The following is an 18,833-nucleotide window of genomic DNA, read 5'->3' as shown; positions in this document are numbered from 1 at the left end:
AATATAATGGAAAACTCGAAAATTGCGGTTTTGCTATTTTTATGTGTGTGTGTGGGGGGGGGGGGGGATTCGTGTTTTTCAAGTGTTTACAGTGCAGCAAAAATGATGTATTAACGTTCTGTGGGTCACGAAAATTATGGCGACCAGACCCCATCCGCACCCAGGGATTCTGTTTTTCTGCTCCTGGACAAACTGATGCGAACTGAGTGGCAGCATACTGACCCCACTGACTATATAACGGGGTCCTTTCCGCTTCTGTCTTCCCATCTGGCGCTTTAAAGGGGTAAATAGTGCTGCATGTTGGGCTTTATTCTTGTGTTTCTAGCAGGAATCGGCGATTGAGCTTCTGAACGGAACCTTATAGAGTTTTTCTGTTCAATTACTTTTTCATAATAAAATCTTTTAAAAAAACACTTCTGTCTTCTGTCTCCATAGCCTTTTTCTTTTTCTGTGGATGGGGCGGTGTGGCAGCTTGTTTTCTGCAGGATGACATGTAGTTTCTATTGGTACCTTTGTAGGCTCCTCCCACACAGGCGGTTTTACCAGCGTTAAACGTATGTCTGCAACGCGCTGATTAAACGCTTTTCTTAGCAGCCATTCATATCAAAAACGCATCGCATCACTTCTGTGAAATTGGGATCCTCACGCACGTGTTTCCTGTGTGTAAAAGCATCATTGACTTCAATGGGAGGCATCACATCGCACTCGCATGCACATCGCACGACATGTGAGTGCCATGTGATGGCTTTTAAGGTACCATTGAGAACATTGGGCGAGGCGTTCCGAATGAACTTCCAAAGATAGAGCATGCTGTGATTTGTTTTTCCTTGCAGCATCATATTCCTTTAAAGGGAATCTGTCACCTTGTTTTAGCGCCCTAAGCTAAGCTTAAGGGCTAAAAGTAGGTGACCGCTGAGTCCGGGGATGTAAGTGATACACTTACCCTCCCTATCACTCCCCCGGTATTAGTGCTGGAAGCAGACGCTCAATTAATTGGGCAGCACTGCTAAGCAGTCCGCATGTTCTGATTTTATAATAGGTGGACTACTTAGTAGCGTCACTCAATACACTGAGCGACGGCTTCCAGCGCTGACCACAGGGGGAACGTAAGTATAGAACTTACATCCCCGGACTCCACAGCTCACCTACGTTTAGCCCATAACCCTAGCTCATAGGACTAAAACTAGATGAGAGAGTCTCATTAAACATTATTTCAACTTTTCCTTAATGACTTAAACTTGATACCCAAACCAGCAGTGATGGTTGTGAAGACACCACAAGGTACCTGACATCATAGATATCAAATGATGTCACATTTGGAGCAGAATGCCCAGAGTTCTAAACCTGAAGCATCTTGTGCCACTTGAGCAGGACGTCCTGAAGAAGACCAGACCAGGTATGTAGCTTCTCAGTGCTGAGGCTTTGCTCACATATCCTGTATGATGGGCATATCTGGGCACTGTGCCCCTCCAAAGTGCCCTAAATGCTGCGTGTGACCCCGGCCTTACAGGGGTTGGCAGCTCTTAATCACATCCTGCAACTAAGACATCATTTCAGTATGGTACTGGATAGTGTCCATAATGCTGATTTTTAAAGGGATTTTCCAGGCAGCGCCCGCTGTCAGTGCGGGCATACACTGGGGTAAGGCCACTCTCACACATGCGTCTTTTACTGCGATTAACGAGACATTTCAAACACTGCACTAATCGTGGTACAACGTTCCCATTGATTTCAATAGGGCATCGCAGACCTGTGCTCGAAAGCGGTGTTTTTAATGCTGCGATTTTCAAGTGCTGTCTGCTCTATTATCGTACGTTTTCACATTTTTTGATGCACCTCATCACAATGATGGGGAGCGTTAAAAAAAGCTGTGGAACGCAGTAAACAAATCATAATTGCGGTAAAACGTCACGCTTCAAATGCAGTGTATTACCAAAGCCGTGTGTGAGAGTGGCATCAGGGTGGAAACCGCTACTCTGACCCCTGTGTAGTGGCCGGCGTTCGTAATTGTAGGTGCAGCTCTAATTGAAATCACTGAGACCCCAACCACCATGTATCCCGGTACTGACAGCGGGCACTGCCTAGAAAACCCGCCAACATGGCTGATCCTTTGTTCCAGCGAGAGATAAGCAGCTGCCAGTGAGTCTAGCGGAGGTTTATTCCCTGCTTCCCAGTGAAAACACATATATGCTCAGCTGAGCACGCATGTATATGGGGGAGGCAGGAGGAAAACCTGACGGATTAACGAGTGTTTGGATGACAGGTACAATTTTTGGAGAGTCGTCGCATCAGAATATCTATTGTATATTAGATTGTAAGCTCTTGGGATCATAAAACAAAAATGACATCATAAAAAGGAAATAGTTTGGTGCCATGTTACCCGGTAGGAAAATATTTTATTGGTCTTAGCAGCCATTAAAATGTATTATAGCTCCTAGATTATTTTATTTCTCCTACTGAGAACACCCTGACATCACAAGGCACATGACATCAGAGATGTGATGTCACAAGTGCTGCAGAATGTCCAGAGTTCTAAGCTTCAATCATCTTGTGTCATTTCAGCTTGACGTCCTGTGGAAGACCAGACCAGGTCTGTAGCTCCTCAGTGCTGAGGCCCCGCTCACACACCCTGTAATCTGTGCCCATCTGGGCGCTGTATGATTGCCCCGCCAAAGTGCACTGAATATGCCACGTGTGAAGCCGGCCTTAAGGCCCTTTTACACGGGCTGACAGTCGTTTGAACGACTGCAGGAGCGCTGATGTCACCGCTAAGGTCATGCAGAGCATTCAAACTGAAAGTCCTGCCGGCAGCTCACTGGCTTCTTGTCCGCTTCTCGCTCAGTGCTTCCTATGTGAAGCGCTCTGCGGGGAACTTTTAAACAGGACTACAAGCCAGCGAGTGCTAACGAGGTTTTTCAAGCTGACTGAGAAGTCAGCTTAAACAACCGAGAAAGACAGCTGAGCGATTTTTTCACTTCACACTGAACAATTATCACTGATTTGAACAAATTGTGAGCGAATTGTTGAGTGTAAATTGACCTTTATAGGGTTTGTCCCATCTGGACAACCACTTCTCTTGCTAGCAATCACAGGGTCTGTTAGCTCTCACTAGGAGAAGTTCTGTCTCTTTCTGGATACACGAGGTATTACACGGTCCTCTCTGAAAAGAATGGGGCACTATGTAATACATGGTCGATCTGGTAGGAGCATTAAATAACAATGGAACCTATAATGATATTGTAAGGCCGGGCTCACAGGAGCCGAACGGATTCTGCTTGCGGGAGGCCCGCAGCAGCAGCTGGCTGTGAGCCCAGCCGGTGACTCTGCATACTGTCACGTAATGTATTGCGTATGACCGCGTACTCATGCAGGCGGTCATGCGCAGTACAGATTTATTTTTTGTTTATATTTTAAATTGTAATTTTATGTAATTGCCTATGGGCTGTGGGTGTACCCGCGTCCATAGAACACAATAGGCTCTATGGTCGAGGATATCACAGTAACATAGAGCATGCAGAGTTTTATTTTCCGTGCCCGGATTACACAATGTGAGCTGAATTGTGAAATTGTAAATTGTGAAATCACATGTATTTGATTGAACAGCCTATTACCGCAAATCAAGGATCACAGAATCGGCAATTCAATCCGGTTGTGTGAGACCAGCATAAGGCACATGTCATCATACTAAACATATGATGTCCCAATTGGTGCAGATGTATACACTTAGTTAAAAAAAAACTTCGAAACTTAGTTCAAATAAAGATGCCTAAACTTAGTTTTAACACACCTGATTCTTTATTTCACCTGATAGGAGCATAAAATAGCAACGGCACTTCTGTTGACATCGTAAGGCACATGACATCATACTGAACATATGATGTCCCAATTGTAATAATAATAATAATAATCTTTATTTGTATAGCGCCAACTTATTCCGCAGCGCAATTGGTGCAGATGTATACACTTTAAACTTAGTTAAAAAAAATTCTAAACTTAGTTCAAATAAAAACGTCTAAACTTAGTTTTAACACACCTGATCCTTTATTTCACCTGGTAGGAGCGTAAAACAGCAACGGCACTTCTAATGACATCATAAGGCACATGACATCATACTGAACTTATGATGTCCCAATTGGTGCAGATGTATAAACTTCCAAACTTAGTTAAAAAAAACTTCTAAACTTAGTTTTAACACACCTGATTGTTTGCATCAACTGGTAGGAGCGTAAAATAACAACAGCACTTCTCTTGACATCGTAAGGCACATGGCATCATACTAAACATATGATGTCCCAATTGGTGCAGATGTACACACTTAGGTAAAAAAAAACTTCAAAACTTAGTTCAAATAAAAATGTCTTAACTTAGTTTTAACACACCTGATCCTTTATTTCACCTGATAGGAGCATAAAACAGCAACGGCACTTCTCTTGACATCGTAAGGCACATGACATCATACTAAACATATGATGTCCCTATTGGTGCAGATGTATACACTTCTAAACTTAAAAAAAAACTTCTAAACTTAGTTCAAATAAAATCTTCTAAACTTAGATATAACACACCTGATTGTTTGCATTAACTGGTAGGAGCATAAAATAACAACGGCACTTCTATTAACATCATAAGGCACATGACATCATACTGAACATATGATGTCCCAATTGGTGCAGATGTATACACATAGTTAAAAAAAATTCTAAACTTAGTTCAAATAAATATGTCTAAACTTAGTTTTAACGCACCTGATTCTTTATTTCACCTAGTAGGAGCGTAAAACAGCAATGGCACTTCTCTTGACATCATAAGACACATGACATCATACTAAACATATGATGTCCCAATTGGTGCAGATGTATAAACTTCTAAACTTAGTTAAAAAAAATCTTCTAAACTTAGTTTTAACACACCTGATTGTTTGCATAACCTGGTAGAAGCGTAAAACAACAACGGCACTTCTCTTGACATCGTAAGGCACATGACATCATACTAAACATATGATGTCCCAATTGGTGCAGATGTATACACTTAGTTAAAAAAAAAACTTCTAAACTTAGTTCAAATAAAATCTTCTAAACTTAGATTTAACAGACCTGATTGTTTGCATTAACTGGTAGGAGCGTAAAACAGCAACGGCACTTCTATTGACATCGTAAGGCACATGACATCATACTGAACATATGATGTCCCAATTGGTGCAGATGTATACACATAGTTAAAAAAAAACTTCAAAACTTAGTTGAAATAAAGATGTCTAAACTTAGTTTTAACACACCTGATTCTTTATTTCACCTGATAGGAGCATAAAATAACAACAGCACTTCTGTTGACATCGTAAGGCACATGGCATCATACTAAACATATGATGTCCCAATTGGTGCAGATGTAAACACTTCTAAACTTAGTTAAAAAAACTGCTAAACTTAGTTTTAACACACCTGATTGTTTGCATTAACTGGTAGGAGCGTAAAATAACAACGGCACTTCTCTTGACATCGTAAGGCACATGGCATCATACTGAACATATGATGTCCCAATTGGTGCAGATGTATACACTTAGGTAAAAAAAAACTTCAAAACTAAGATCAAATAAAAATGTCTAAACTTAGTTTTAACACACCTGATTCTTTATTTCACCTGATAGGAGCGTAACATAGCAACGGCACTTCTGTTAACATCGTAAGGCACATGACATCACACTGAAAATATGATGTCCCAATTGGTGCAGATGTAAACACTTCTAAACTTAGTTTAAAAAAAACTTCTAAACTTAGTTCAAATAAAATCTTCTAAACTTAGTTTTAACACACCTGATTGTTTGCATTAACTGGTAGGAGCGTAAAACAGCAACGGCACTTCTCTTGACATCGTAAGGCACATGACATCATACTGAACATATGATGTCCCAATTGGTGCAGATGTATACACTTCTAAACTTAGTTTAAAAAAAACTTCTAAACTTAGTTTTAACACACCTTATTGTTTGCATAACCTGGTAGAAATGTAAAACAATAACGGCACTTTTCTTGACATCGTAGGGCACATGACATCATACTGAACATATGATGTCCTTATCGGTACAGATGTATAAACGTAGTTAAAAAAATTCTAAACTTAGTTCAAATAAAGATGCCTAAACTTAGTTTTAACACACTTGATTCTTTATTTCACCTGATAGGAGCATAAAAAGCAACGGCACTTCTGTTAACATCGTAAGGCACATGACATCATACTAAACATATGATGTCCTTATCGGTGCAGATGTAAACACTTTAAACTTAGTTCAAATAAAAACTTCTAAACTTAGTTTGAATACACTTGATTCCTTATTTCACCTGGAAGGAGTATAAAATAACAACAGCACTTATAATGACATTATAAAGCACATGACATGATGCTAAACATATAATATCCCAATTGGTGCTGATGTACAAATTCCAATATTGGTTTTTAACATGCCGATCACTTTTTCCAGCGGGAGATAAGTGACTACTGGAGGGTCTGACCGCAATTAATTCCCCTCGCCGCACTGAATACAAATAGCTGCTTATATGGCCAAAGAGCTATTATTCTATTAGATTGTAAGTTGTTAGGAGCAGAGATTCTACTGTATATTAGTCTGTAAGCTCCTTGGAGAACATTATATAATTTGTCACTTTCTTTACAGGTCCGGCTCTACTGAGCTAAGAATTATATATAGATATCCAGCAATATGCAGCAGGACAGATTAGATCCAGGGTGATGTCCGATCGCCACTTCTGGGGTCAGGAAGGAATTTTTTCTCCCCCTGAGGTAGAACTCTCCGGGGGTTTTCTTCGCCTTCCTCTGGATCTCGGGGTCCGGAGGCTCTCATTTCAGATAATGGTGAGCATGGATGCAGCATGTTCTGCGGTCTCCACCGGGCTGACCTGAGAGTCACTGTGATCCTTGTGTTATTTATTAAATGCCGGTAATATTTTATTACAATGTTGCTTATTGCTAATTAATAAAGACATTAAAAATATACATATTGTGGTGTTTGGTTTTTGTCCGGACGTCTGACACAGCAACCAAGAGTGATCGCTGCTGCTCAATATTCCAGAACTAGAGTTATCCCACATGTAATAGAGTGTATTATTTCCTAAAGTCACGGCGGCAGCTGCTGCGGGATCTGGGACTATGGTGGACTCTATAGAGAGCGAGCAGAGAACATGGAACTCCATCCACTGGGATAGCAGAATGTGTGGTCCGGTCTACATTACAAGTGTTATGGGGTTCACACTCTGTGCTTGGGGGCACTAACATTGTGTGTCCTCAAGTCTACACAACATACTACCTGAAAGAAGACTGGAGGCCGGGACAGGAAGAGCAACTGAGTACAGAAGACACTGAGGGTGTTAAATATAAGAGTCAGACTAACGAGGTGTCATTCACAGGGGGCCTATGATAAAAGATGCGAATTAAATTCCTACGCTAAAACCGGGTCAAAATCTGCATCAAATGGTTCAGTGCTTGACAAAGATTTTGGTTTAGATTTGCACAAATATCTGCTCCGTGTGAACACACCGTAAGGCCTCTAACACACTTGCTGTGTGCCCAAGTTGCACCCGAGAGGCTCGGACACAACTCGCATTAGACACCATGGCCATCTGTCTGTGTGCTGTCCAATATATGGACGGTCCGCACATTCACCTGCATGTGCATGTCCTAGTTCTCCTCTGTGATACGGACCAAATTAGGAACTCTGATAGTCCATGTAAAAAAAGCCACAGTGTGCATAGCCCTCTAGGTTATAATGGGTTAATTAATGGACAGCACACGGACCTAAATATGTTAGTGGGCCAGAGATCTTATAAACGCTCTCATTTCTGCTTAGGGAGAGCACCTAGACGGTGAGGGAGGAGACTCAAACGGCCATTCATGCTCTTCTGGCTAATATGCAAATGAGGGGGATGGAATAAAACCTCCACAGCGCCACCTATTGGAAGGCAGCATTCCTTCAAGCCAAAGTCAGACTATTTATAGTAACAATGCACAAAATGTTCAAGAAGAACAACTCCTATAGTCTCAGTTGTTGTGAGAAAACAGGGATGGGGGGATTATCAGTAGTACAGACACAGCATTAGTGTACGGCTCTACAGCGTCCACCTACGACAGGGGTCATGTGACCTAAGATCCCTGTGTAAGCCTGCAATCTCACACTGCCATAGAACTTGGTGGCGTTACCCTGCGAGTCGTAGGTTGCCATGATGTCTAAGTCACATAAAATCCATCGAGGTTGTATCTTTTGCACTGTAACATGGTCACAGCAACCTGCAACTCCCACTCTGACTGCGCTGAGATCGCTGGCCGCACGAGGTCGCAGGGCCACACAGCAATCTTTGTTTGCGTGAGCCATGTTGCGGCCGAAGTCATGTGTAGCCGTGGCCTAATATGTTATGTATACCTAGAGACACGAATATCTGCAGGGATGTGCAAGAGCGCAGAACTGGAAGTTAAATTGCTGCCCCCTGCAGTCTTGGTAGAGCCCCTCCTATTCATCATTCTCACACCAGCACTGAATCGTCAATTCCACAGACCCCCAATCACCCCAGGAGTTTTTATGATGAAGGCGGGAAGACAACAACTGTGCATGTCACTAGACCGCGGAATCCAGTGCTCCAGAGCTGTAATCTGCTGCACTAACTAGCAAGCTACAGGATCAGCCAATCAGATTGTTCGCTCAGTGATATATGCAAATGAGCTGGTGGCACAAGGAACACAAGGTACTACTTTTGAGCTAAATTCCCCTAATGACTATTTCTAGTAGAGGCTTTCTGCAGCTGTAAGATCTTCAGTAAAGGTGATTCATTTTAGTTGGTGTTTTCTTGTGAGAAGTAGAATTTAAGCCTCTCCCCGAGGCTACCGTCACACGGGCGAGCACTATATCAGCCTGAGAAACCCGGTCTGATATTTCACTCGTCAACGGGCATTTTACCCGAGGATGCAATGCGCTTTTTATGCAAAAATGCCTGGCATCACTTCTCTGAAATTCTGATCCTCCAGCGCTTGTTTCACGCGTGTCAGGGGATCGGTAAGTGTTTCCCATTGATTAATTCGGGAAACATCACATTGCACTCCCGTGCACATCGTACGACATGTGATGTGTTTGCCTGTCACATTGAAAACAATGGGCAATTTGTTCTGAGGGACACGAAAAAAGAGGACGTGCAGCGATCACTATGAGGGAAAACATGGCTCATGCATATGACTCCATTCAGAAGAATATAGCTTATATTCGCACAAGTTTTGTGCGTCTCGCAGCGCACAAAACTCATACGAGTGCGTAGGTAGCCTAAGGTAAGATGACTACACGTCGCAATTCAGATGGAAAGTTCTGCTTTCGGAACCAAGTGGGACAGACACTTGTCCTGCTTTTGAGATGTCTGTCCTATTTTCGGGATGTGGGGTCACCATTAAGGTGATTACCAGCCGAAGTGCTGTGGCTCCCTGGCTGGTAATCCCTCTGCAGCGCCGCTGCCAGATGCAGACACCGATGGCAGTCTGTGCATCTTGGATCTTCCTCCCCTGACCTCTCCTCATTGATTCCGCAAGAGGATAGGGGAGGAGGCGCTTCTGCGGGTGCACACACTTCCACCCGCAGCTGCGCAGGAAAAGGAGCAGCAGCGCTCTGATGACAAAGAAAAGGTAAGTATATGGGTTTCAGGGGGGCTCTATGACTACTAAGCCTACTGTGGCAGGGTCACTGTTACTAATTGGGTTGATATAAGGGACACTATTAGTAATAGTGTCCCATATATGAGCCCCAGTAGTGATAGTATTACTGCTGAGGCCACTGTGGGGGCCCTTATTACTGCTGAAGGGCCTCTGTGGGGGGCACTATTACTACTAGGGCTTATATAAGGGGCACTATTATTACTGAGGCCACTCTGCACGTGGCAGCATACCTCAAGCTGACTTAGGATATGTTTATATGTGGCGGAAATGCAGTGGATTGTCCACAGTAGAAATTTCTATATCAAATTCTGCAGCATTTTCACATACAAAAAATTGTCAAAGTCCGCAGCATGCTCTATTTTGCCGCAGAACACGTGTGGAAGTCCTCCATTGAAGTCAGTGCAGGCCATCCAACTCACAGCCTATATGCAATTAACATTGCTTAAGGAAGGTGCGGGGAATACAAACAAAGAATAAAAAAACTATACTGCGCATGACCACATGCAATCCACCGCAGTCAGTCGCAATACAGTTTAATAAGATACACAGGGCAGCCGGCCGGGCTCACAGCCAGAATCCAGCCTTACTGTCCTGCCACAAGCTGCTAGTTCTCAGGACTCACTCTTGCCTCCAGTCTTCTATCAGGAGCTACATAAATTGCGTATCAAAGTATGCTCAGTTGTTTTCAGAATCCCAGCTACTTCTTCGTTCATAGCGGCTGCTTTGACAAGGAGAATAGGGGTCAGGGACCTCATGTCCTGGAATCCGCACTTGTATTGACAGGTGGGACCCACATCTATAAGACATTTATGGCATATATAAAATGCTTAAGATGAGAATACCCCTTTAATGCAAGCTATGATAGAAATGTGTCAGAGCAGACAGTACATAGCAGCTTGCTACAAATGGGGCCGTCTACCTGAAACCAGTCATAGTGCCCATGCGGAACACTGTTTTCCACTGAAAGACCCTACAGTGGACCCGTGAACATCAGAACTGGACCATAGGTCAATGGAAGAAGGTGGCCTGGGCTGATAAATCATGTTTACCCTAACAATATGTGAAAAGCTGTGTGTATGTACGTCACTTACCTGAGGAAGAGATGGTACCAGGATGCATTATGGAAAGAAGCGGAGGCAATGTGATGCTCCAAATAGTGTTCCTGTCGGAAATCTTGGGCATGTGGATGTTACTTTGACATGTATCACCTACCTAAATATTGTACCAGACAAGTACACCCCTTCATTGCAACAGTATCCCCAAATGTCATCCAGCTTTTTCAGCCAAACAACAATTGTTCAGGAATAGTTTGAGGCAAACAACAAAGATCTCAAGGTGATGACTGGAAATCCAAATCCCTCAGATCTCAATCTGATCGGGCATCTGGTGGATGTGCTGGAAGAAGGCAAGTCCGATCCTTGGAGGTCCCACCTCACAACTTACAGGATTTAATAGATCTGCTTAAATTTCACGGCCCGAGGAACATCTACACAATATTATGCAGGCAGATTTAATATTATAGCTGGCTGGTTATACTTTTATGAGAAAGAGCTGCTATACACGGGCGATGCTGAAGAAACCAAAGCTTAAGATCTTGCGAGTCAAGAAACATTTACATGCTTCAAATCTGCTTTTAAAGATTGTCTGGGTTCTAGTAAATCAAGTATGTTGTCTCAGAACAGACAGTATTTCCTAATAGAAGAATCCTGGGCTGGTCCTGGGCTTAGAGGACTGCCGATAGTAAAATTACAGCGGTGCTCTAAGTCTCCTGCCTCTGCAATCAGTCAGAGGCAGAAACGGGTTATCAGCTGTTAGTGACAGCTGATAACCCAGAGCAGTAGGCAGGAGGGGTTTTTAACACTTCCTGCCTTCTGCTTCCCCGATATACAGTGCTCAATGAGCACTGTATGGAGAAAGTGAAAGTAAGATGTTCTTTCACTACGGGAGCCTCGGGGGGTCATGTGACCTCCCAGGATTCCCTGCTACTGCAGAGCTGGAGGGTCAGACTAGACCCTGGCAGCTCTGCAGGTGACTAATGTCCCCACAGGAGTTGCTTTCCCTTGTAACTAGGGCTCCTATGGACACCCCATCTACAGTCGGAAAGTGTGAAATAAAGGAAAATAAAATATGTGAATGTCCCCCAGAGGTCTTATATGACGTCATGGGGGACATAGATAGTAAAAAACACAATTACATACATAAGTAAAACAAAACAACAGAATCAAACAATAATACATACATAAGAAAGAGAATAACACAAAGCAGACGCCAACAAAAACCATTGCCGTATGCGCCCTGTAAACCAAAACCATACATATTATATATTAAAACATCCGAAACAAATAGAGGAACCCATTCCCATACTTTATTTTAGTGTAAATATAAAAATAATTTTAAAAAACTTATAAATGTTAAAAAAACGATTTTTTTTTTGCTTTTTACCCCCAATAAAACTAAAAAATGGAAAAAAAAGTCAGTGAAAAAGATATAAAAAAATAGTCCTATATATCACAGAAAAAAAAAACGCAGCAAAAATAATTTTGGTAGCTAGAGGAAAAAAATAGAGCACTAAAACCGCCACATGGGTAAAATCCCTAAAAAGTGTCTGGTCCTTAAAGGGGTTGTCTCGCGAAAGCAAGTGGGGTTAAGTACTTCTGTATGGCCATATTAATGCACTTTGTAATATACATCGTGCATTAAATATGAGCCATACAGAAGTTATTCACTTACCTGCTCCATTGCTGGCGTCCCCGTCTCCATGGCTCCGTCTAATTTCGGTGTCTTCTTGCTTTTTTAGACGCGCTTGCGCAGATGGGTCTTCTCCCTTCGGCTCGGCTCGGCAGCAGCGGCGTTTTGGCGTACGCATACAAGGGGGCGGAGCCAAAACGCCGCTGCTGCCGAGCCATATTACAAAGTGCATTAATATGGCCATACAGAAGTACTTAACCCCACTTGCTTTCGCGAGACAACCCCTTTAAGGTACAAAACAGCTTGGTCCTTAAGGGGTTAAATGTTATCTACACTTTAGGGCTCGTTCACATCCATGTTAGGAATTTACGTCTCACTATTCTGTTTTTAGAACAGACATTTGTTTTACAAAATCAGAAAGCTTTCAGTTTGCTTCCGTTCTGTTATGTTTCCGTTTTTTAACCCAGACTATGCTACTCATTCAGTTTAAAAAAAAAGGTCTTCATGAAATGGAAGCAAACGGAAAGCTTTCCTTTTTTTTTGAAAACCCTTAAAATCAATTGGGAAAAAAACGAGACGGAAACCCCTAAGGGCTCATGCCCATCGCCATATGCGTAAAACGCTGCAGGTCTCCCAGTGGCGTTTCAAACATTTCCAGCTCCGCAAGGGATTATGTTGCTCCTTCGACTTAGGTATTAGTAAATCCGTTCTGTTCTGAGTCAGTGAGAACTGAAATGCCTGTTCAATGATCTCATCAGGGTAGCCTATTTATAAGAATCTCCTCTTCAATTTAGTTCTTTCCTGCAAGAAATTAGATTTTGAAGAGCAGTTTCTACGCAGTCGCAGAAACTGGCCTTTTGGTAGTCCCCTTCGCATCGGGAGGGAATGTGCACTAGACTATGCTAAGAGGCTGTTGGATGCCATAGCCTTCCCACAGAGAGTGGTGGCTAAGTGGCCTTGGGGAGTTTTGAAGATTGTGATGTCCAAAAAAGCAATAGATTGTTCCTGAATTTCTGAAATGACTTTTAAATTGATGTCATTTAAATTAAGATGGTGCACAAAGTCATCAAATTCCGACCCGGTTCCTGTCCATAGTAGGAGTGTTAAGGAAATTCTGCGTACAGCACCAATCAGGCCCACCCCAGTGCACCGCTGCCGGCGGTAAAGAAGAGACACCACACACGGAGGTCTGGTATAGTTCCTCACACGGAGACATATCTGCGCACTTTATTACAGATTACATGGGGTCTTATACCCTTTGGTTACGTCACTAGGAATGGGTAATGGTCCCATTGGCTCAAATTCACCACATAACCATATATGTGAAGTCCGCATTTCTGCCTGAGGCAGTGATAGTTATATACGTAGTTAAACAGTCGTTATCTAGATACGGAGCTTCTGGGAAAACAGCCAAGCACGCGGCCTGCGTATCCGGTTCTGTATCATCTCTAAATTTCTGGACACATCTCTCTAAGCCTTGCAAACCTTTGGAATATCTGATGTAAGGCGACATATTAAGTTTTTCTCATTTTAACATTGAATAGAACTTGCATACAGTTAAAAAAGCATAGAAAACATATGGCAATATATACATATACCCTCACAAACCCCCCTAAAAACTTAATATGGAGATCAAGTACCAGACCTTGCACTCTTCCTCGGTCGCCTCTCCCTTGCGTCAGGGTTTCCCCACTGCCCGTAAGGCCCTACTTCTAGGAGGGAGGATCCCTACCTCACCTCTGAAGGAGGCCATGGATTTCCTGGGCTCATTTCTGGACATCCATACCCTCTCTCTGTACAAGTTAACACCCTGTAGAGTGCTCCCTCGCTGGAACCTATGGTCTTCTGCACTATCCCTGGGCAAATGGGAATTCCACTGACAATCCATCTTAGGAGATCGGGACAGGCGCAGTACTAGTACATTTCTCCATTCTTCTGGTAACGTACATGGTTGGCATTATCGGAACTGGCTCTTCATCTTTTTCAAACAAGGGAAATGTTAGTGTCACATTGTCCAGTCCCTTACTCATACTCATTTTGATCAAAGGGATAATACACGTACAGGAAGTTACATACCCCACCTCTTTCTGTTAAAATCATATCCAGGACCACTCTATTTTGGAATGCCATGGATGCAGTGGGCCCTAACTGGTCAGCTAACCCTTGCAAAGCATCCCTGGTGTAGTTTACAAACCTCTGCTGATTGTAATAGATATAATTTATCCAATCTACATTATTATTAACAGTGACAATAGCAAATAAGGACTCAAAACCTGCTTTAACCTGATCTCTAGAATTAAATTCATCTGGCACCCCCCTTGGCACTCCTATTGCATCTATGTATACATGTGGATCAAAGTTACCACCTGGAGCGTCAACTTCTCTCTTAGCAGGATCCGGTGTTGGATTCTCACCTTCAGTGTAGTCTTCATATTGCACATTTGATTGTATTAATTTGTTCTGATCCCTGAAACAGGGGGCTAGTGTACAGTAGTCAAAGGTGTGTGTGGCTATGTGTGTGTTAGAGGAATTGTACCACAATGTCACTTCCCCTTCATATTCTCCGGACCAGGGGTTCCACTTTCCATCCTTTCCTGCCCCTGAACGTGTGACGGCCACTTCCGCCCAGGTCCCCCACCCTGCCTATAGCATGTAAAGGATATGCAGGATCATGGGATCGTGAGTTCTGACACAGGGCCTTTTTGCAGTGCGAGGTGTGGATCCAAGTGGGCTTTCCTTCGAGCTTGACTGCAGTTGGGGTGGTAAGCAACATCTGGTAAGGACCATCAAACAGGTTTCTCTCTCAAACTTTTTCACATAGACCCGGTCACCTGGTTTTAGATCATGACACTCGTCTGTAGGACCTGGGAGAGAAGCAGAGACTGCAGAATGCGTTATTGACAATTCCTTGGAGAGACCTATGACAAAATTAACAAGAAAATCATTCCCCAAACTCAGCTACTGTGGCATGTACCCTCCTGGGCAAGAACCAATGGAAGACACTCAATTCAAGATTTGCCCTTTTTCTTCATTGCCTTTTGTATCTACTTTCCCACTACTCCGTGGATGGTAGGGTGTGTGAAAAGCCTGCAATATACCCAAAGCAGACATGGTGTGTTGCATTATTTCACCTGTGAAGTGTGTACCTTTGTTTGACTCAATCACTTCCGGTACCCCGTATCTGCGGATTACCTCATTCATGAGCTTCTGTGTGGTTACCTGCTTATTTACTTTGGTAACAGGGTAGTCTCCGACCTGAAAAACATCAACAACAACAAGCACATATTCATACTTCCCAACAAGTGGGAGCTGAATGTAATCAATTTGCAATCCCTGAAATGGGTAGAGTGGCCCCGGCAAGTGTTATGTGGCAAATTTTACTTCTGCCCTGTTGCTTTACGGCAAAGATCATGCAAAATTGGACAAATGATGCAGCAGCTACAGGAAACCCAGGAGCCACCCGTCCTCGTTCAAGTGCCGACATCATTGCTGCTTTAAGAGGTGCGTCTTTCCGTGCGTCAGCTGGGCCATCATTGGGCAAAGGGACTGTGGTAGGCAAGTTCTGTTGACTGTTCACCATACGCCGTCCCTTTTTAGTCCATTTTTCCTTTTCTTCCTTGCTGGCTTGTAACTGTAAAGTCCTTAGTATATCAAAGTCCAAAGTTTTTATCAAAGTTCAAAGTTTTTAGTCAATGTCCAAAGTTTAGTCAAAGTCCAAAGTTATTGTTAAATTCTTCTTTTCTTCTTTTCTTTCACGGCTTGAGGGCTGCTGCCTTTGCTGTGTGGTCTGTGATGGCGTTGCCTCTTGTTTCTCCAGTTTAGGAATCGGTGTGAGCTCTCCATTGTCGGGTAGTAGTATGGCCTCCGTGAGACTCTGCACCGCTGCACCATTCTTAATTGGCTGTCCTGCTGAGGTAAAAAACTGTCTGGCTTTCCATATTGGGCCGTAATCATGAGCTATGCCAAATGCATACCGGGAATCAATGTAAATGTTTGCCGTCTTACCTTCTGCCACTCCACACGCTTCAGTGAGGGCCTTCAGTTCCGCTTCTTGTGCTGAGACATGCGGAGGCAGAGCTTCTGCTTTTAGGACATCTTGTTCTGTGACCACTGCATATCCAATGTGGAGTCGTCAATCACCCCTGGTACCATCTATAAAAAAAACCTCAAAATATGCATTGTTAACAAGGGCTTTCAGTAACTTTTTTAAAACTTAAATTTTCTTGTTGCATTAATGCTAGACAATCATGCTGATATTATATTTCAAATAGATCAGAATCTTGTTGCAAAAAATAAAACAATGGCTGATTTGTAATACCTAGATCACCTATGCCTTTTCCTCCCCCCTTTGAACCAGGGTACTCAATTGGAAGAAGAGTAGCCAGGTTCAAAGTAGTACAACATTGGAAAAAAATTTGATGGATGCAGATAAGGCTTGTAAGATGTTAGCGCCAATAACAGAGACATGAGTTACATCGGGGCAGAATAAGCTACAAACATCATTAATATTTGAAATGTGATATCCTTTAAGCAAATTCATTAATAATCTGATCCTGGCTGCAATGTCTTATCAAATTTGAGAAGAAAAAACTTTTCCTGGCTCCTCAATATTCTCACCCCCTCCTTTGTGGGCAAGAGAGGGATGACCCATTAAGTACTTTTACATCATCTAGGTCCACCCCTTCGATACTGGCCGCTTGTGTCTATCTTCTCACCTTCATTTAAACTTTACAGTTTGCACGTCCCCATCACAACCAAGTAAAGTCTTATGCATGGGGGGGGGGGACTTTTATCCCCAGTCAATACCTGCATCACACATTTTACATTCATCATAGTCTGAACACGGGTCACTAACTCTCATCCGTTCATGCGGTCAAGCCTGCCCCGTCACTCCCACATTTTAAGGTTTACCAGTACATACAGATGCACAGAAAAAAAAGTTTGACAAACAAACATACATCAGTTGAGAAACATTGAGGTGAGTGCTATAATGTTATAAAGTACATGATTCTATTGAGATGAGATTGTGAATGAGTGCTATTTTTGACAATTTGTGTGAAAAAGTTTGCTGAGTGACTGAGACATTCTATCTTTCTTATTTACTGAAGCTGTTATATGCTATATTAAACGCTGAAGTATTTTAGAATCTGTGGGTATCTTTCAGCCCCCCCTGTCTTTCCTTCTCTGTCTGTGACCCTGAACAAAGAGTGAAGTCGGAAAGCCCCCACCTTTGCAAAATAACTGTTATCTCTCTGCGAATATGCATTCACCGACTGAACAAAGTTGTTTTAGTTTAACTATTCCCTGCATTTAAACTCATAAATAATACATATGCTGGGACTTTCTGACAGCGCAACATGTTCTGCATTTTCAACCCCTGTATTCTTAAAAGTTCCCCACAGGATGTGAGTGGAGTATAACCTTCTTACACCTGTATGAATGAGACCAAGACATGTCCATTTGTGACCTCAGAGCCCAGTAAGAATATACCTTAGCGGCCTTCGTATCTGGTTCTGTATCATCTCTGAATTTCTGGACACATCTCTCTCAGCCTTACAAACCTTACAAACCTTTGGAATATCTGATGTAAGGCAACTTATTAAGTTTTTCTCATTTTAGCATTGAATAGAACTTGCATACAGGTATAAAAGCATAAAAAACATATGGCAATATATACATATACCCTCACAGGAGGACGTCATCAATATAATGAAACCAGACTAAGATGTTATTAGTTCACTTGGAATAATTCTCTGTAAATACCAGATGTGCCTCCCACCAGCCCAGGAACAAATTAGCATAGGATAGGGCACCTGGACTCCCCTTCGCTGTGCCCCTGAGCTGGTGGAAGATTTTGCCATCAAATACAAAGTAGTTACAAGTAAGTACAAGTGTCAGAAGATCGATGATGAACTGATTGTGCCTAGTGAAGCCACTACCTCTTTGTTGCAAAATTTTTTTTACTGCATTAAGGCCAATGTCATGTGGAATGGAGCTATATAGAGATTCTATAGCTAGAGTCGCCAGATAAACACTAGGTTCCACTTGTATTCCTTCAATTTGGTGCAAAACGCCCAGGGTGTCTTTAACAAAGGATGGTAAGGCCTGGATGAAGGGACACAGAACTTTATCTATATAAATTCCAATATTTTGCGTCAGGTTATCCACACCCGAAACAATCGGCCCCCCCTTAAGGGGGTGAAGCCCTTTGTGTATTTTGGACAGTGAATAAAAGGTTGCGATCTTTGGGTGTACAGGAAATAGAAAATCAAATTCCCCTTGGCTTATACATTTGTCATCCTTAGCCACATCCAAAAGTGATTTTATGGATCTCTGGAAGATAATATTTTGTATGTGGACTGATCATTTAGAAGTCTCAGAAACATGTCCACATAACTTTGTCTGGACATGACAACCACATTACCCCCTTTATCATACGCCTTAATAAC

Source organism: Eleutherodactylus coqui, chromosome 7 (genome assembly GCF_035609145.1).
Source record: "Eleutherodactylus coqui strain aEleCoq1 chromosome 7, aEleCoq1.hap1, whole genome shotgun sequence".
NCBI lineage: Eukaryota > Metazoa > Chordata > Amphibia > Anura > Eleutherodactylidae > Eleutherodactylus > Eleutherodactylus coqui.
This window is presented reverse-complemented; position numbering follows the sequence as displayed.